Genomic DNA, 21,712 nt, shown 5'->3' on the forward strand with positions numbered 1-21,712 from the left:
TGATCAAGGATGGTGTCCCATAGTCGGAATTTGTGCTCTGCATTTAACCCATCCAAACTGCACACACACGGGCAGTGAGTAGTGAACACACACACCCGGAGCAGTGGGCAGCCAGTTGTGGTATTGAAGGTGGAAGAGAGTGCTGGTTATTCACTCCCCCCACCCCAACTACAAATCTCTGCGGGTACCATACAAGAGACTCGAACTCGCGACCTTTCAGAAAAATTTCAGAGCTTTTTTCCGACACAGTTAATGCATGTAATGCATATTGTTTTCGTCTTGTGACTGTAACTATCCTACACTTAAACAAAATAAAAATAAGACAGTGTATTGTGTCAGGAATTTCCTGTATTTATTTTTTGTGATTTACCTTTGTTTTCTTTTTGTTTATTTATTTTTTGCAGTGTATAGTGAGTATTTTTTTAAAGAAAAGTAGGCAAAGAGTTAATAAATTAAGTTATTAAATGAATAACTTTCTGTAGTAATCAACATTTTCGCAAATGCCTTTGATCGGCTTTACTTGTTCTGAACCTAGAATATTTCTTAAGGATTTTTTGAAAAAAAAAAAAAAAAAATACACTTACTGTACACTGAGACCTGACCCATATCAGGAGACCAGACTATCAGAGAGACTTGTGGGTGGTCTGTTTTGACTAGCAAACATCCATCCTACAATCATCCAAAATACCCTAGCAACCACAAACCACTACTGCAGTAATGAGCTCACAACCACTCTTGAGACCTTAGCACTACACAGCATTGCCTGGTGGGGAGTGGGAGTGATTGTGGTAGTGAGGATCTATATTAAAGCTTTGTTCATTTCTCAAAACAACTTCTTTCTAAAATGTGAAGCTGACATTGAGCCAGGCTTGAGAATGGGAGAGTGTTCAGAGTAAATACACAAAGACGGTGCTGACTTGCTTTGTGTTTCCTCAGGGTTTAGTGCGGTTTCTCATGAATGTGCATAATTCAGAGGATGGGTAGTGGAGATTAAGACAGTAAGGCTATGATGAAAGAGCCATTATTATATTTTTTGTGACATTTGCAGGCTTCCTTCCTGTAAACGGTTGAAAATTGTGAATATTAGTGGTGGAGGGTGTGTCAGTTTGTGTGTGTGCATGTGAAGGTGAGAGACTGTTTTAACTCAGTTCCCATGATCCCCTTCCCCCTGAGGCTCCATTCATCTCTCACGGTTTCCATTGGAGTATGTCAGTCAGTCAAGCCTGCACTTCAACAGGGTAAAATACATTGCGTCTGAGTCTGAACCGGCCCCAACACACATATTTGTAAAAAAAAAACCTAAAACCATGTCATCTCTGCTCAATGCTGTATTTAGAAGTGCTCTGCAGCATGACTTCATTTGAAGATCACTGTCCATGAGTTCCTAGTTAGTAATTTTTTGTACACTAAAATTGATGGTTTTTTTAGAAAAAAAAAAAAAAAAAAAAAAAAGACTTCTTAATTCGTCTCTTTTTTAAATTGATTTCCAGTAAAAATCTTTTCAAATAAGATAAAAAAAGAATTGAAAAGCAGCACTTCACAAGATGTTAAGAACTGTTAAGAATTTCATAGAGTGCATTTTTAAACAACAAGTATATTTTATCTTACTGCACTGGCAGTTTTTTCTTCCCATTTTTATTTTAACTTATCTTTACTTAAAAGTATAATAAATAATAGCCGATTATACTTGGGGTCCATATAACACCCCTATTATACTTTAAAAGTGAAGGGTGGTTGATTGCGATTTCACTGTTTTTTAACGTTAGTAAAGTGTGTAATGTTGCTGTTTGAGCATAAAAAAATATCTGCAAAGTTGTGGGACTAAAAGTTCAATGCAAATGGAGATATTGTCTTTTAAAAATGGCACATAGGGACTACATTAGCCCCTTTCACACTGCACATTGGGTCCCGGAAAATTGCCGGCTCGCCTTCTGTGTGAATGCAAACACGTCCCGGGATTGATTCCGTGATCGATCCCGGGTTGGTGACCTAGTAACATTGCTGGGTTCAGTCCCGGAACGAGTTCTCTGTGAACAAAAGCCAGAACCAATGCGGTAAAGGGTGTTGTCATAGTGATGACGCACGTTATCATGCGACTCTCTTTACCAGGTGTTTTTGAAGGCAGATCGACGTATGCGACAAACAATTATGTGCAAACTGTAATGAAGCGAGATTAGTTAGCTCCTCACTATCCGATTCAGACAGCGCTGAAGCTGAGATCTTTCGGCAGCTTAAGTGAAAGTTAACGTGTCCAGCGTTTTCAGCTCACACATTACACGTCACACCCTGATGTCATGTGTCATTATTGGACCTTTACGGGTTGTGTGAACGCACGCACAGATTCCGGGAAATCACTGGCAGTGTGAATAAACCAAAATCTAACGACCCGGGAACAATTGCTGGGACACATTACCCGTGTATTATCTGGAATCTCAGTGTGAAAGGGGCTAATGAGTTACTTCACGGGTTTGTGACATCACAAACCCCACCCCCGGGAACATGCAACAAAGGGGGCGAGGCCATGCTGCACTGCTTTAGAGAAGAGGAAGAAAACTAGGGGTGCACGTATGAGTCCCGATTTCTGTCTTCTAATTATTTGAATGGATTCACAAGTTTCAAAACAAATGTTCTAAAGCAGCGGTTCTCAATCATGTTTCCTTGTGTCGACCTGCTCTGTATCTCTTTCTCTTTTTTTCTCTCTCAATCTCTCATTCAGATCACTAGCTCTAGCTTAGCAATGAACTGTGCCATTTATACACTTATCAGAATGAGAATCAGTATGAGCTTTATTGCCAGGTTTTACACATACAAAGAATTTGTTTTAGTGACTGAAGCTTCCGCAGTGCAACAGAATGACAACGACAGAAACAAAAAAACACATAATAAAAAAAAACAAAAAATACAAATAAGTAGGTAAGGAATAACAATATACAAATTGGACAATTGTATGTGCAGGTATATTACAATAGGCAGTTTTGTATGTACAGGTATATTATGTGCAAATTGAAGTGTAGACTAAGTAAATGTGTTAGATAAATAAGTGTATGTGTGTATAAATAGTGTTGTGTGTTCCACAGTTTATTGTCAAGTGTGTTCATGAGAATGGATTGCCTGGGGGAAGAAACTGTGTTCATGTGTCCTGGTCTTTCTTGTGCTCAGAGCTCTGTAGTGTCGACCAGATGGCAACAGTTCAAAGAGGAAGTGTGCTGGATGTGAGGGGGTCCAGAGTGATTTTTGCCAGCCCTTTTGCTCACTCTGGATGAGTACAGTTCTTGTATCGATAAGGGAGGGTTGTAACGATGATTCGCTCAGCAATCAGGGGCCGGACTATACTCTGTAGTCCTTCTGAGGTCAGATTTGGTAGCTGAGGCTGAACCGACAGTTACTGAAGTGCAGAGGACGGATTCAATGAGTAGAACTGTTTCAGCAGCTCTTGTGGTAGGTTGAATTTTCACATAGCTATGGAGAAGACGCGGGTGCGGTTCCCGTACTGTATTAAAGCTGTAATCAGGATAAAACCGTATATTAAAAGCAAACATAAACACAGTAGGATTTACCAAATAACAGCGTATCTAAAAGTATGAGACAACAACAAACAAAAATCATACCATTAAGGGCCGTGCTTGTACAGGTTCTGCACGATACTCTTCACTAACATCCTCTGCATCTCAGTCTGGCTCAAATTGATAAGCAATGTTGATGTTGACTTTGTTTATATTGATATCAGTGTGGATGAAATTGATAAGCAGTAACAACGTTATTGTTTGCGGATTGGGGGCGTTTTATCCAATCACAACACGCTGGATCAGCTAACCAATCAGAGCCCATCATGGATTTTCTGAGGGAGGGGCATCATAAAAGCAGGAAATGATCAGCACGTTTATAGGAGAAGGGACAGAGCGGTGTGGAAAAAAAGGTAAATTGCGTAAAAAATAATGTTTTTTTTTTTTTAAACGAAGCATTAACACATGTTAGACTTCACCCAAGAAAAAAAAAGTCAACCACCCCTTGAAAAAATCTGCCAGTGCAGTAAGACAAAATACATGTGTGTTAAATATATACTCCCTCAACACCATTCTTGTCAAGAAATAGTTTTTAAATACATTTTAACTCTAAAATTATTGTTTTTTTTTTGTTTTTTGTTTTGCATGAGGGACAGCGCACATAAACATTACTGTAAAAGTGCTATTAAAAACCGTTATGCTCCTGCACACATACATAAAGACTGAACATGTAAATACAGTATGTATGCGCATGATGCCACCAATTTCACTAATCCTCATTTTGGTAGTTAACACGGAGACAAAAACAATATCATTTTCAAAAACTTGTACTTTGAAACCCGTTTTTCAAAGATTCGTGTTTTCAAGCCCCCAAAACGCATTGCCGTGTAAATGAACGCCCAAACAGTATAAAAATACTTTTTTAGTTTTTAGTTAAAAATGGTGTCATGTAAATGCACCATAAGATTTTAAGATTTTTTTCAGAAAACATCTTATCCAAAAAAAAATTATACTAACACAAATCTAACAAAATCTTGTGAGGTTTATGCTTTAAACAGGATCTGTTTTGCCACTGGGGTAAGACATTAATTCAAGATATTTTCTATAATTAAGTCTAATATATCTCATGCAAATTTGCTCTCAATTCAATGCATTTTGTTTTAAAGATACTGAGATTTTTTCCTCTAAAACACAACAAATACATAAAGGTAATATTTGCAGCTGCAGCATATATCTGAGCAGCAGCTTCATAAGACATGAAATGTTTATCATATATGATCGTAATGTATTTTAACTCTCCGGTTAAGTTTTCCAGGTCACAATAGTAATGTTTTAAACGGGTGTTGGTGTCTTTGCACCTTCATAGATAGAAGCACGTTGCCATAGCAACAGCTTGGGTGGACACAACTTATAATAACGGGTGTGAACGAGAAAGCAGAGAAGCCCATTGTTTGTCGTCTTTTCAGTTTCATTTTTTTCGTCTTTAATTCTCTCTTTTCCTCTTTTTATTTGTGCCTGACGGATACGTTCAGAGCTCCCACATTTTAATTAGCATCGAACTGGTTTCTGTTGAGACCTGAAGAGAGTGAATCATCAAAGGCTCGTTTTTGTTTATTCCTTGGTGCTATTCTCGGCAAAGTTTGTCTCCACAACTCTGATGAGACCGACTGTTCCCCTCGCAGCAGTTTGGAAGTTACCCATTAGCCTTGGGGAAGAAGATGAGTAAAACACTTTCATTCTTGGTAAAAGCATCTCTCTCTCCTCACTCGCAAAGCGCAGGAGAGACACAGGAAGGTTCTTTGTCACAGTCAAGGCCTCATTTGACATAGACTTTATAAGTCCTGTGATTCCCTGCCATAAAAACCCGGAGGTCTCCACAACCTGTGTCAAAACAAGCTCCGCAACAAGCTAGTCAGAAAGAAAAAGAGAAGCGTTTTTGTTTAATCTTTCTGGTTATTTACTGGTCCGGTTTGTATTTGTTGGCACAAACTCAAACAAAGGTGGGTTTTAATCTGTTTAGCTTTTGCACTTCCATATATTTACTATACACACCCATATTTTTTCCCTACTTAAGAAACGGGCTCTCCTGCGGGGTGTTCCAGGTACGAACATCAACAAGGATCAAACGACTCAATCTGTGTGTGTTCATGTATACCGAGTCTAACGTGACCTGAAGGGACACACAGCTTCTGTGTTCTCAGCGCTGAGAGCTGAAAGTGAAATTCTTGCATTGAACCGTGTTCTCCGTTAGCGCTTCAGGGCTGTATGATAGCTATGAGGATGGTGATGTGTCTTCCTGAAAACTTTTCATTGTGTTTTTTATTGATTTATGTATTTATTCTACATATATACAGAAAAAATTTCAATTCTCTGTTTGTATGTACTGTACATGTGGAAGAATTGACAATAAAGCAGACTTGACTAAAATATTAAATGTATGCATTTGATTCCCAGGAAATGCATGAAGTAATGTAAATTCAGTTAAAGGGTTAATTCACTGCTGGCAAGATGGGGTTTTAATAAAAGTTGTCTGTACAGCAGAAACTTTTTTTTTTGGTGCTTCATGACTAGGGATAACTCATGACTAATTACTGTGGTGAATTGTGGAAAAACTTTAACACTCACAATGCACTGGGCTTGTTCAGACTATCTGTGAGTGGAGATTAAAAAAAGCGCAAGTATGATATGTAGATTTTACAAAAACTCTGGCACTGTCAAAAGCATACTGGATGATCTGGAGGATCATATATATATATATATATATATACACATGCACGCACACGCACGCACGCACACGCGCGCACTACACACACACACAATACATGTAGTCCATTTACTCATACTGTACTACTTGACATTGTAACAAAAAGCAGGATTAAATCTGTGTGTATCTTCTGCTCACCAAAGTTGCATTTATTCATCATAAATACAGTAAAAATAGTAATGTGAGAAACAATATATATATATTTTTAATACATTTTAAAATGCAGTTTATTCCTGATGCAAAGCTGGAGTTTCAGCATCACTCCAGTCTTCAGTGTCATGTCATGCTGATTTGTTGCTCCACAAACTTTTTTTTGTTTACACATTTTTAAATGTCTTTACTACACTATTGATCAAATAAATGTGTCCTTGCTGAATAAAAGTTATGACTTGGTTTTAGAAATGGCCGAACATGCATTTTCCACATGCAAATACATTGTTGTTTAATTCCATGCATCACTATCTTGAAAGAAAAACAAAAAACAAGCAGGACCTTAACATAGAATAGAGAGAGAAAAGTGGACATCAACAAGATGAGGATATATCAGGGTCAGCTTCACTGAGATATACACAGCGTCATCAAAACACTCAGAGAGATGTTGCTGTAGATTTGTTGGTACATGCTTAGAAAGAGAAACTAAGATTCATCTATGCATAATACTAAGTGAGCTGTTGTGTGGGAGCACTTTATGAGAAGGGCTACAAGCCAATAACAAAGCACAAGATGAAATTTCACCTGAATATCAACATAAACTGACTCCTAGTATGAAAAAAGACTTCACAGCTGTTGTTGCTGTACAACATTTATGAAATCAAAAGTCATTTGTAACATTATAAAGGTGTTTACTGCAACTTTTATAAAATTGTGTCCTTAATGATAATGAATAAAAGTGCTAATTTCTTTTAAAAATATATAATAATTTCATACTAATTCCACAAATCCTTTTTATTCCTTTTAATCAGCCATGTATAATGAATGTATAAAACTATTTAGCCACATTTTAAATAGCCTATACAATGTTTATTTCTCTGTGTACATGAACTGTTTTTAAATTAAAAATTTTAGATTAAAAATAATGCAGTCTCTTATGTTCCAGGTCCAGGATGGAACAGGAAGCTGAGAAGTACCAGCAGCGACTGAAAGCTATAGCGGTACGTCCCACAGAAGCCATGTTTGTATTTCATATATCATTATGTGACAAGCTGAACCCGTCAACAGCATGCAGTGGATTAATTTAGCTTTTAAATGACAGCGCCACTTAAGTCCTGCAAACAGTGTCACACGGAAACACAGACGCATCCATCAAATTTTGACAACACTTATCATTGCAGTACCTGTGGACTTCCAGAGGTAGCCGTTACGAATTGTGCTTTTAATAGAAACATTCATGAAAACAAATAGACTGTATCTGGTAAACTCTTAAAAATAAATGTTTCAAAAGGGGTTTTGACAGAAGAAAATTTTGTGTTCCACAAAGAACCTTTCAATGAACAGTTCTTAAAAGAAACCTTTTAAGTCTGTGTGAAGAACAATTTAAATAAGCTTTTTCAACGACAAAGAGTCTTCAGTGCAATGGAAAGGTTCCATGGGTGTTAAAGGTTCTTCATGGATCCATAGATGCCAACAAAGAACTTTTATTTTTAAGAGTGTACAGCATGTCTCTCACAAACACACACGTGCATGGAAACTGTTGTTAGATGTGTTCACGACTCATTTTTCTGTGGGGCCCCTGAATTATTAAGTGTGATGGAGTCTGTCCAGACCAGGTAAAACTACACCAAACAACTGCAAAGACACTCTACCCAAGAGTCTCTTCACCTGCTCCTGTCATACACAAATTTTTATTTTCTTTTTATTGATTTTTGTTTTTATTTTAAGTTATTGTTGACCTCGGGTTCAGTTGTTGATTTTGTCCAAAATTCAACATTTATACATGTAGCACCAACATTGAAATCTTACAGTTACAGAGGACAACTCTATGAGTTTAGAAATACAATCCAGGTTGAGAGATGATACTTTTTCACAGACACGCACACTTGTATCACAGTGTTGTTGTTTTTTTTTTGTCTTTCTTTTGCATTTTAAAATGACATATACTATACAGTGTTTGGGAGGAGATTCGTTATCGCTAAAAGAAGAGGTATCACATACGTTATTTCTGTTTCATGACTGTGTAAGAAAATGTAAACAAAACCTATTGGTTATTTTAAAATAATTTAAAATTGTGTTGATTTGCTACCTACGGAAGAGGATTAGGGCCAAGCAATAATGAAAAATAAAATAAAGCTATGTCGAGATTAAAGTCTTTAAATTTTAAGAAAAAAAAAACTTTACATTTCAAGAAAAAAGTCAAGATAATATGTTGAGATTAAACTTTAAAATTAAACAAATTTTTTCTCAAAACATAATGACTTTATTCTCGAAACTGAATTAATCTCAACATTTTATCTAAATTTTTTTCTTGAAATTCACCGAGTTTTTTTCTTGAAATTTATCGACTTTAAGATGGTGTTGGGGAGTAACTAATTATATGTTGTGGAATTGCGTAATTTAGTTACAAAATAAATGTAATTGTAATCATTTACATTTACGGAGTTACTTATGAAAATGTTAATGATTACAAAGGGGTAACATCTGAATTTTTTTCACACACACACACACACACACACACACACACCCAAACACTACAACAGATTTACAGTAATGTTTCAGTTTATTGCACCAAATAGGACACATGATTGTTTGATAACGGTTTTATTTCCTATTTGGGTTGATGTGTGTGCTTTATTTTTCAATATCAACTGATTTTCCAAGGCATTGTTAAATGCCAGTGTTTCCTGGATTTGTGTACTTTTGCGTCCATTCATTTTTTAGCCCAGAAATGAAATACGCAAAAATGCGGTTAATTCTTTAATAGTTCAAACACTGATGAATAGAATAAGCAGACACAAACTAATTTTAATTCCAAATTAGTATTTCATTAAAAATGATATAAAGCTTGCTTTTTTAAATGTATATAAATGCTAAATTTAATTTCTACTTTTTTTATAGTCTCTATACAGACGCTAGCGCCCTCTCAAGGTACTGACGTGGCTACCATAACTGCTTTATGAAAACCTTTAGCTTCAATATTTTTATGATTTTAATTTTCACGCCTAAAAACATGTAGCCTATGAAATCTCATTACATATTTCTTTGCAAATAGATCCTGGGCAAGTTCTACAGGAGTACTAGAGGGAACGAAATGAAAGCAAGAGAAGGTCAGTTAAAGACAAGGGACTTTGGTTGAAGCTAGAAATAGGTAACTGGCAAAACATATTTTCCAAATGCTCCAGTGTGTATTTGTGTTTGAACCCTGGAGGATTCTATTTTCAACGTGTTATGTAAAACTGATCAGTAGCTATCACTGAAATAAAAATCTCTTGTAACATTATCAGTGTCTTTGTCATCACTTCTGATCAATTGAAATCTTTCCATTCGTCAAAGAATGCTGAAAAAACTGTTGATAATCCGCAAATCAAAATATCAGAATGATTTCTGAAGGATCATGTGACACTGAAGACTGGAGTAATGATGCTGAAAATTAGCTTTGATCACTGCAATAAATGACATTTTAAAATGTATTCAAATAGAATTATAGTTATTTTAAATAGTAAAAATATTTCAAAAATGTTACTGTTTTTGCTGTACTTTGGATCAAATAAATGGAGGCTTGGTGAGCAGAAGAGAATTCTTTAAAGAAAAACAGTAGAAGTCTTACTGTTAAAAAACCTTTGACTGCTAGTGTAGGCTGATTATATTTACAGATTGAAACAAATGTGCTTCAGCCAGGATAAAGAGTATGAAAAGTGCACAGAGTTGTTGCAAAAAAACAAAAAATAAATAAATAAATTGAGCAACAACAAAAGCGTTGCTGGAGATGGGCTTATTTTTGAAAATGCAAACTGATTGTCTGCCAGCAGGAGGCGCTTTAAGAGTGGAAGAATTGGGGGTTTACAAAGTAGTTGCTGTAGTCAGGTTTATTATAGAATGAGTCAGTGTATGTGAAACACTGGTAATGTATATTGAAATATCGGAAATGTGTTTAAAAATCATATCACCCTTATTGAAAAAAATTATATTGCGATACATATTGATATTGAATTATTGTCAAGCCCTAATTAAAAGTGCAAAAATTAATTAACAAAAATCTTAAAAGACCAGCATAGCATTTAAAAATATAATAACCATTCTTTCTAAAAAAAAAAAAAAATTGTCATGGTTAAAAAACAAAAAATGAATGGACGCAAAAGTACATGGATCTTCCTGTCATAGCTATGCAAATATTTTATTTCAAAAACAGTATCATATCTATTAAACTATTTCTTAATATGATTTTAAATCTGTATTTAACCTCAGAATGATCTCAAAGTTAAAAGAGGTGTTAAAGTCTGTGGTCACTGTGCTTTAAAATGTGCTTTCACTGTGCTTTCAGGAGAAACGGCGGATAAAGGAGGAACAGGAGCGGGCCAAGAGAGAGCTTGAGGATGAGAGACTGAGATTTCAGCAGCTCAAGGTGTGACCTCACGCACACACACACACACACACACACACACACACACACATGCTTGCCTGTACGTGTGTGACCCTGCAGCCGGACACATCAGGTCACGTTTGTGTTGAGTAGGCTGCGTCATGGAGTGGAATTTCACAAATGTAGGCCTATATGCACGCACACAAAAAACTAAATGCACAGAGTGACCAGAGCCACATGTAGAACACAAGATCATTCAGTGTATATAAACACACACACACACACACTCTTCTTGAGAACTGAAATGTTATACTAGAAGGTTTAATGCTTGTGTGTACATCTCTCTCTCTCTCACACTCCCCATTGTTTCCATAATATTTCCAGACTGGCGTTCCCTCTTCCTATTCCTTTGTGTTCTTACTCTGTTGGTTCCAAGACAAATTTTTTATACACTGTGTGTCTGTGTGTGTGCATTTATGGGTGTTTCTTCAACTATGGGTCCTTTTGCCCTGTGGAAAAATAAATCTCCTAAAGCAAACATTTCACACTCACACTACTAGTTATTTCACATCCAACTGAAAATATTCAGAAGTGTATATAATGCATCACAGCATGTGTCAATGCATTTCTCTGAAACATTACAGTCTTTTTTTCACCACATATCAAATTAAATAATGATCAAAAAAGTCAAATCAAATCAAAAGTGATCACAATGAAGTTGAAATGTTTCAGTATTATTTAAAACCACTGGAACATAAAAGTGGCCACAAGAAACGCCTTTATAAGTAGTATAAATTGTGTTTGTAGGGTTTCTATTTAGGGTTAATAATCATAATGAAATCATGCATGTAGATAAAGTTATCTCGCAGCTGCTGTTGTCTTGTGTTATCTTACATGAGTCCTCATACATTTTCAGTTTCCGTGGTGCACATCACTTCCTGTGTGGCAGCTGGTGGCTGCACTTTTGTGCACGTTATGGAGTTCCCCGTCGATCTATATGTCAGAATACACAGAGCCGTGTTTTATTATTAGTGAAATACATTCTAGATGGTCCTGATATAACCTTTCAGAAAAGTGTTGATGCATGTTTTTTTCTGCTGGAGGTGGAATTAGTAGAGGAGTGAAAGTGCATTATGCTCAGCAGGAAATTTCATTTTAGACTTTAACCATTTGGCATTCTCTAAATTGTATTAAGGATGTTTTGCAGCAGAATTATTCACTTCAGGTGCACTGTAACTTTTCTACCTTCTTCAGATTTTTCTTAATTTAAAGACCCCATGAAATGGTTAGACGAACACTTTCCTCTTTTCTTTGTATTGTCTCCTGCTGAAACAGGAAGTTGAGGTGTTACATATCAAACAACTTGACTTTTTTCCAATCTTTATAGCTTGTACCATGGGCAAAATCTAAAGACAAACACATAACTACATACATGATTTGATCTTCTTCAAACTACTGTCAAGAAGTGTATTAATTGGCCATCAACAATGTTGAGTAAATTGTTAAGGTTTACAATATTTTGGGGGTTTTAATTCAAATACGTATCAGCCAGATGATAGGACAGAGAAGGCCTGCTATAGAAAATGGTAAAATTGTCAGCAATGTTATATACCCATATAGTTTGTCCATAAATAGTAGCCTGGGAAATAGCAGGTAAGTTACATTGACAAAATATATCAACTAAAACCAATAGAAAGCATGTAGTTTTTACACCTTTTTCCTGATGTGAAATGTACCCTAAATTATAGAATATGGTTTGTTTTGTGTCTTTGGTTGCGCTAATGCTCAGACTCTTGTTACACACATAACAAACCACAATAGGCTTCCTGCTATTGCTAGTCAGTGGTGGGTAGAGGGACTTTGTTATTTTAGAGATATTATTAGACAGATATTTGTATACACAGATTTCATCAGCAGAGAATGTAAATGTTGCCTACATCTGCTAGTTTATTTTGTCAACTTTTAAAAACACATTTACATATAGATTTAAATACATGGACTGCAGGCCACACAATTCCAATTTAGATTTCGCGCAACAATTCCGCAACATCATAAGAATATCTAAATAAACAAGAAGTTACTTTTGTGAGCTTAAGCATAACCTTGACATCCTGGTCACATTTGCCCATTGGCTTTCTAATACATGGATTTTTTTTTTTTTTTTTTTTTATCTCATGTGTTTTTATGGGAAATATTCACTTTTGGTGTGAATAGGCCTTTAAGCTCCAGAAAACAGCTGCAATGCCGTTGTTTTTTGGCTGTTAGTGTGAACCACTGATAAGAAATCTATTTACAATAATGTGTCGCCGCATTAATTACTTCTTCCTCCTTTCCCTGTGTCCTTCTCTCACAGAGGAAGTCCCTCAGAGACCAGTGGCTGATGGAAGGACCTCCTACATCTCCTGACAGTACGGGACCTCGATCACCCCTCTGGGGTGCTAAGGCACAGGAGATGGAGACACACATTAACAAGTATGATTTTTAATATTTTATTTAACCCTGAGCTTGGTTACCAGAAAATTTAAATGTGGTTGCTGATGTGATCTGAATAGTTTTTGGCACATTACTTTGCAGTTTATAGGCTGTTCAGAGTATTTTTAGCATGTTTCTACACAGTTGCAAGGGTTTTCTGAGTGTTTTAGTGCATTGCTAGATGGTTGCAACTGTGTTTTGGTTGGTTGCTTGCCAGGCCACAACTTCTCTGTGATATTCTGCTCTCTTTATATGGCTTGGGTCTCTCCTTTATTGGAAGTACTTAATTATTGTCCTGATGGTGGAAATTATTTTCTTACATTTTATGAAGCTCATCAATCTTTTGCTGCACATCAGAACTATATTCTTCGGCGTGAATCGTTGCGTTGGATGATTAAGGGAATTTGGCCTTTGTGTTCCCTCATATTTAAATTTAACAGGAAGTCAAAATTTCATGTTCATATGCACCCTGGTGTGTTAAAAAATAATTATGAATGGGAATATACTTTAGAGACATTTTATTCATAAGAATTTCTAGTGGTGCATATAATTGTGGCCAGTGTGTACTGGAGAAAAACATAATGTGATTATGTCTTTCCCCCTACTTTCAGTTATTTTGCATCAATGAAAGGTCAGATTTTGGGGAATTTTTAGAATAAAATATCATAAGGATAAAAAAGACATTTATTTCTACAGCATCTTCGCTCATATTTACTGTACCAAGGGGGCTAATAATTCTGACCACAACTGCCAAATCCCTGACCAAAATAAATAAATAAATAAATCTCTTCCATGAGCACTTAACCGCATCTATATATACTGCTGTATAAGATAAGTAACAAGCTGAAGTTTAACACTTCGGAGTTTGTTCAAAACTCTAATCATACACACAGTAGTAATAATGTTGCTTCCCTCTACAAACACCACTAATTATTCTTGCCATGGTACTGGTGCTGGAGGAAGGTGATGGTGATTGGTTTTGAAATATATTTATATTTTTTTTTTTGGATTGGGGTGGGGTGTTTTATTTTACTGCTTTGCAGATCAGCATTTATTTGCTTGACTGAAGGGGATGGTGATTATTGTAATAAGCTGGCCGCTGAGATGTTCTTCTGTGTTGAAAGCAGAGCTTTAATTAGTCAGAGCAAAGTTTGGCAGTAATAAGCTGCTCACAGCCCTATAGGGAACAGACTTTCATGGTGTGTAAACAGCCGTCTGAGGCCTCTCATCCTATGAGGAGTGATTGGTTTAATGCCTGTATTTGTTACACTGCGGTTTTATATAGCTATAAAGCATGCTGTGATTTCCAGAGAGGATTACGATTGAGTAAATGAGTCCACGTGAGTGCAGGCTCACTTGCGCATCTTGTTTGTCTGATAATAAATCCTGAAAAACCTACAGTATATTCTGGGAACCTGTTGGGGAAGCTCCTTTGAAATTGTAGGTTATCAAAACAATCATGATTACATGCAAGCTACACTAAAAGCTATTATTAAAAACATTTAACTACATTGAAGCCATTTAGAGGGACATAATCAAAGCTTTGAAAGGCCAATGTTAATTGTTGTTCACAATTTTTACACAAGATAGTAGCCTGGGAATCGATAGGATTGTGAAAAGTAGGCCAGAATGCAGCCAGATTGAATGAGAGTTTGCTTAAACAGTGCCTACATAAAATTTTGGAAGTCATTTCAAATGAAGAACAAGTTATTACATTTTGACTGAATCTTTGCTTTGGAATTATATGCGCTGATGAATCCTTGTCAATAAGTCCTGGAGTCTGCACCAAGAAAGTAAATAGTCATTCTTGAATTCATGTTTTATTTTGTGCAATCCAAAGTAGTCATTTTCTCACACAGAAACAATCAGGATTTAATTGCATTTGAACTGAGAAACTACATTATATATCATCAAATCACCATAATATATATATATATACAGTATATAATATATAATAATTGGAATCATAGGAATGAACAGTGGCATTTGACTCAATTATATATTATTTTGCAAAATTATTGTACTAAGGTGTGTGTGTGTGTGTGTGTGTTTGGAATTATAGGATTGAAAAGTTGTTTTAGGAACCAATTCTCACTATTAACTTGCTTATTAGCATGCATATTAGCATACTGACTGTTTATTAGTACTTAAAGTGCATATTAATGCCTTATTCTACATGATCATATTTTAGAACCTTTAATCTGACCCTAAACCTAAACTTAACACCTACGTTACTAATTATAAATATACAGCAAATTAGGAGTTTATTAAGGCAAAAGTCATAGTTAATATAGTGAGAACTGATCCCCATATGAAAGTGTGACCAAAACCATATAATGCTGTGTAGGATACAAATGAATCAAGTGAATTATTGTTTATTTTATTTGATTTAAATGTCCAAACAAACTAACTGAACAAAACTGAAAAAAAAGAAATTCAAGTATTGTTTTGTCTATACTGTTGAATTTATACTGGAAAATGTAGTTAATGTAAGTTAATATTCTTACCCCCCCCCCCAGACAGAACCTTGCTCTTCCCAGAAATAAGTTTCTAACAAGAAATTTTAAGTGTAAAAATTCTAAATTTGTCTGTAAGGAAGTATTATTGGCTTACATAAAGAAAACCACAAGCCAATGATAGGTTCCCACCTTATAAAACATGACATGTCTGTATGTGCTTTAGATTACAGGTGACGTCTGAGCAGTTGGCAGAGGAAGAACTGAAACTGACGCAACTCATTGAAGACGGTTCCAGTCAAACTGGCACAGACACGCAGACAAAACATAAGGTGAGACACCATGTCTGAATGCATGATCACGCTGAACATGCATCTGCTGCTTTCACACGTCAGAGCTTTTCACCTCCTAAATCATTTTCTAACTATTCACACTAGTGGTTGGGGTCAGCAAAATATTTTTTAATTGGTACTTTTATACAGCAAGGATGCATTTAATTGATCAAAAGAGATAGTAAAGACATTTATGATGCTACAAAAATGTTCTCAAAGAAAATGTATCATGGTTTCCACAAAAACATGATACACAGCACAACTTTTAAATATTGATAAGAAATCTTTTTTTTTTTTTTATATAAATATTTATTTCTTGAACACCAAATCAGAATATTAAAATGATTTCAGAAGGATCATGGTATGTTTAAGTCGATACGCTTTACTGTAAGATGCACAACTCTGTGAAATCATTATGATTGGTTTATAAGTAGCAGCAAGTCAGTGCTGTTTTTTTTATACTCGTTACCATCACAACAAACAACCTTGTATGGAGGTCAGCTGAACTGTAAGTAAACATAATTATTTTGTCTTTAAAAACACACACTGAAGGCTGTTGAATCAGAGTTGCTGTGGTGGGCTGCAGTAGACTATGGGCCCTATCATATACCCGGCGCAACGCAAGTGTTTTTTGCTAGTTTCAGCCTGACGCAGTTGTCATTTTCACTTCCTGCGCCATGTTGTTTAAATAGCAAATGCATTTGCACCCATTTGTGTGCCCATGGGCGTGCTAGTCTGAAAACAAGGTGTATTCAGGCGTGTTGCTATTTTGAGGCAACTGAAATAGACTGCGCCACTGACCAACAAAAATTCTGGCACAGTATTTTTTCTTTGTTATTTAAAGAGCGTGTTAGTAATATGTGCCTATAGACGGGTGCACAACGCACGTAGACTTTGCTTATTAGACACACAGGGCAGCAGCACACAAAAATAAATTTAAAAACAATTACAAATTCCGCCATTTAAATAGCAAACCTGCCATGGAGCGAGTGCAAACAATGAGCTTAGATTGTTAAAATAGGGCCCTATAGCTTATATTATAGAATTGAAGTTATTCTAATTAAAGAAATAGTTAACCAAAAAATTTACATGAAATGTAAATGAATTTGCTTAAAAACTCACCTCAGGCCATCCAAAATGAGGGTGAATCAATTTTCAGCAAATTTACATTTTTGTGTGAGCTGTTCTTTTAAGCTGGGTCTTGGTCTTATTGTATGTGTTTCTTCAAGAGAAATACATTTCTAAAGCAATGAACTCAAAGTGCCACATGAATACAGCTGATGTATATTGTTCATATTTGACCAACACAAAAACACAGGAACTGACGTGAACCTTCATGTTCTGTTGAGGCTGACTTGCAGTAACTAAAGTGTTAAAATAACAACAGTACATTTCAAAATTTTCCCTTCAGATTATTTTAATATTTTCCTGTATTGTGTCAGTTTGGGGTCAGTTTATAGTTGGCAGTAGTTAACTGCTACAGTGTGTACACTATATTTTATATCTCTGAGACACTAAATAAGAATTAAAGGTTAAATACTCTGTATACTCATGATGACTCAAAGAAAGCTCATGCAGTATCAATGCTGTATTTTTTGTGATTGCTGTACAGTGCTGTACAGTGTTGGTGTGACTCCACCTTGTGGTAACTGAAGCTGATGTATCTGTTGGTAAATGAATCTGGTAACACAGCCATATTTTTTCTAAAGTTGATGAAAGATGAAAGATCACACTAATTATCCAATCAGAGTGAGTGAAATGAATTAGATGATTGCTGATATTAATGAGTAATGAAATGAATGTTTCTGAATATGGTAAAAAATATTAATTGATTTAATTAAGTTGTTACATAGTAATTTTAGTGTACGTCAGCTTCTATTTGCTATCAGCCATGATTAATTCATTCCATGAGCAAATGCTTGCTATACTTGTAAAGTGAGCAGTTCTCATCTGGTCATGTGACCTGCACATGAAGGGACCTTCGGTAAATGGTTTATGGCGTTTCTCTAAATCACATTGTAAGCAGAAAGCTGCAGTATTTTGGAGACGGTTGGGATATTGGTGTGCATGTTAATGAACTTAGAAAGGAAACTTCTGTAGTCTAGAATGGAGGCTGATCAGAGACGAGCTCCTCCACCCATAAATGTTCCATGGCCTTGAATAAAATATTCAGCAGCAGAATGAGAGTGTGATGTGTCCTCTCTAAGGATGACTGTTGACCTTTTCTCTCCTGTTCATCCTTTAGGGAGAGGCCGTGGTGGAGCCAGTGGGAGCAGGTGAGTGTGTGCCACCTGTCCGCTCTCTGCGCCGCACCTGTGTCCAGGCTAACCATCTGCCTGTCTGTTTCAGTTACACAGCATCAGGCTTGTCTGCTTTCTAGACCTGATTATTGCTTACACAAAAGAGTATAATCCTAGACAAAACAATAGTTGTGAATCAGTGTTAAATTAATTCCTGGTTCACTCAGTTGGTAAGAGTTTACAATAAGGTTCAGATTGATAACGGAGTTGATGTGTTAGAGATCATCCACAATGAACAATATCTCTACAGCATTTATTGATCTAGATTAATGTTCACTTAAAGGCAAACACTAATATATTTTTAACATTTATAAAGTCATAAAATGAAACAACATGAATTATCAGTAATCAATTTATAGTAATACTTAATATTATTAAATAGTATATTATGTACACTACCATCTAAATTTTTGGGGTCAAGATTTTCAATTTATTTTATTTTTTACTTTTATTTTGTGGGAAAAAAAAAGGGAATACTTTTATTCGGCAAGGATGCAATTTGTTACAAAAAAATCCATTTCAAATTGTTTTGAAATTTCAAAAAATATTAAGCAGCACTGTTTATTTATGCATGTTACAGAATTTAAACGTTTTGTGAAAGCTTACCAATCTGCTTTAGACATATAATAATATACTTTTTTCTAAACAGACCATAATATTTTGTAATGAACATGTTTTTAAAATATAAAAAAAAACATCTTGCCACCTTGGCATTATATGACTCCGTCTGCATTCTGAGTGATTTTGAGAAAATGAGCTTCCAAGTTTTTGAATTCCATATACTAGATAGAATCGTTTTATTTAAATAAAAAGTCACAAAATATAGACAACTTTAAAAAAATAAAAAACACATAATGTAAATAAGTTTTCACAGAATTAGAATACGTGAATAACTCGATTTTGACCAAAACGTCAGATATAATCTTATAATTCCAAGTTGACAGTCTCATCTAAATAGTATGCTATTGAACTAATATCACTCATAAATGTTTCTGATCAAACAGCAGTTGCAGAGACGGACCCTAATGGACCTGTCATGGAGAACGGAAAAGAGGAAAAGAAAGGTATAAAATATCAGTGATTATATACTATTCTTTCTTTAGATTTTGGTAAGTGCACTAACAGATGCAGACCAACAGCGTCGGTCATCAGATTACAGTACAGTGTGTAATTTCTCAGACATTCCAGAACTCAACAAATGCAGATTTAACATGTTCAACTGGCAAAAACAAGTGCCAATCAATGCAAATATGGGTAGCACGCTATCCATCAAAACTCGGTGTCTGTTGGCACAGTGTGAATTGGCCTTAACTTATCATTGAAAAAAATCAAAGACATTTTTACTCAAGGAGAGACCTGATATGTAAAGACCAGTAAACACTCTATAAACAACATAACAACACCCTAAAATACGCCCAGAACACCTTAACCATCACATAGCAATGGCCCAGCAACAATCCACAATACCTTTAACATATTCTCCTACTATTACTCTTTTTTCCCGTCTTTCTCTCTGTCTGCTTTACATTCTTTCTGTCATTAGTTTAATATTAAGGAAAAACCTTTTAATATTACATCAGTTATAGAAGAATTATATTAAAGCATTGCCTTGCCAGTGTCTTATCTTAATAACTTAAGTATTCATATCGTGTATGAATATCAAAAGTGATTCTAGATTCATACGGTTGGTTTCTGTTGCAGATGATTCTGTGCAGGATGAAAATCACGATGCGGAGAAAGCAGGACCGGTTACTGGTGCTGAAACAGAAACAGACACCACACCACCTCTTAACGGAAATGTGGAAGAAGATTTATCACACAACGGTCCAGAAGAGGATGAACATGCTTCTGCTAACGACTTTAACAGCCATCCTGCTGAAGGACTAGGTGCTGGTGGTGTAACTATGACCTTCCTTGGCTTCAAGGAGGCGGAGCCTGGGCAGGGAGTAGATGAGGATGATGACGGTGGGCGGAGCAATTATCAGGAGGAGTAATAATCATAGTCGAAGGGGAGGAAATCCCAGAGGAGGAGGACAAAACTGCTCAAGAACCTACTGTGGACGCCACAAATGAAGACACTTCTGGAAACACAGAAGAACATGGTGCTGAGGAAAAGACAGAGAACCATCCGGAAGCTTCTGCTGACCCAGAACAGGCAGAAGTGATTGAAGATCCTCCTGCTGAGGAGATACTTCCAGATGTAGCAGTTGAAGGTGAGACACAAGATCATCAAGATCTTGAGCAAGAGGAGAAAGATCTTCCTGAACCGACTGAAACGCAACCCCAGAATGTGACAGTAGATGGCACTATCGAGGCAGCCCAGGTTCCAGTGTACTCCACAACACAACCATCTCCAACAATCAGACCAAAAGTCGAAGCAAACACAACAGAATCGCAACCCCCAAAAGAAGAGGAGGTCGTGCCCGCCACGCGCATCTCGCTCAGCCAATTTCAGGAGGTTCCACTGGATGGCGCCGGAGAAACATCGGAGTCAAATGCCAAGGCAGAAACAGAGAAACAGCGTGCCGAACAAGAGCCTCTGCTCATCTCCAAAGCAGCGGCTCAGCTGGATACCAGCACCGCAAATCGAGCAGAGGACGCAGGTGCACCAAAACGAAAAACCTGCCAATGCTGTTCGGTCATGTGAACAGTCTGTTGACTTTTGACTGTGACTCTTTTTATTCTCCGTTCTTTTTCATCTTGTCTGTTACTCTGAATATAGAGTTTGTATTTCAAGACATTGGTATTTTGATCTTCACCTGTTCACATCGGAAAAGTGTTTATGATGTACTGAAGCCTTCAAGACTTGCATTGCCTTCACTGTATTGAATTCCCCGTAACTCTTTTCTGTGTAAGAAGAAGCACATTGCCTTGCAGGAAAAGACTGGAAAAGGCTTCAGTGTGCATGTTGTTGTTGATGTATCATCACCATTGGTTGCATTCCCAGCCTCTGGTGTCTGATTATGATACTGTTTTTATGTCTGGCGACTCTAGAGCGTTGGCTGTCGACCCACAGAGGCCTTGACTGTTTTAACACTACCATATAAAAATATTTTGTTTTTCTCAGTGCCGTGAGAATTGACCCCCGTGGGTAATTACTAAGTCTCAACCTACAGTACAATATATGCATTCTCTATCAGAAACCATCAGTGTGCCTTGTTTATGAATCAAAACAAAGATACAGCAAAGGAATGGTTTCTTGTGATTTTATACACGCTGTAACATTTTCAGAGTTTTTGTATTGTTGATGTGAACTGAGTTTCAGTTTGATTGCTTTTATTGTTACAGTGCCTTTAACCGCCCAACAGAAATGTTTTAAGACTTTAAAGGGATACTCCACCCCAAAATGACAATTTTATTGTTAATCACTTA

The 21,712-nt window shown here is 36.3% G+C and overlaps 1 pseudogene; it reads left to right on the forward strand.

The window, feature by feature from the left end:
• Nucleotides 1–7,268: 7,268 nt before the first annotated feature.
• LOC109107101 lies at nt 7,269–21,712 on the forward strand (annotated as a pseudogene).

The sequence above is a fragment of the Cyprinus carpio genome, chromosome B6 (genome assembly GCF_018340385.1).
Source record: "Cyprinus carpio isolate SPL01 chromosome B6, ASM1834038v1, whole genome shotgun sequence".
NCBI lineage: Eukaryota > Metazoa > Chordata > Actinopteri > Cypriniformes > Cyprinidae > Cyprinus > Cyprinus carpio.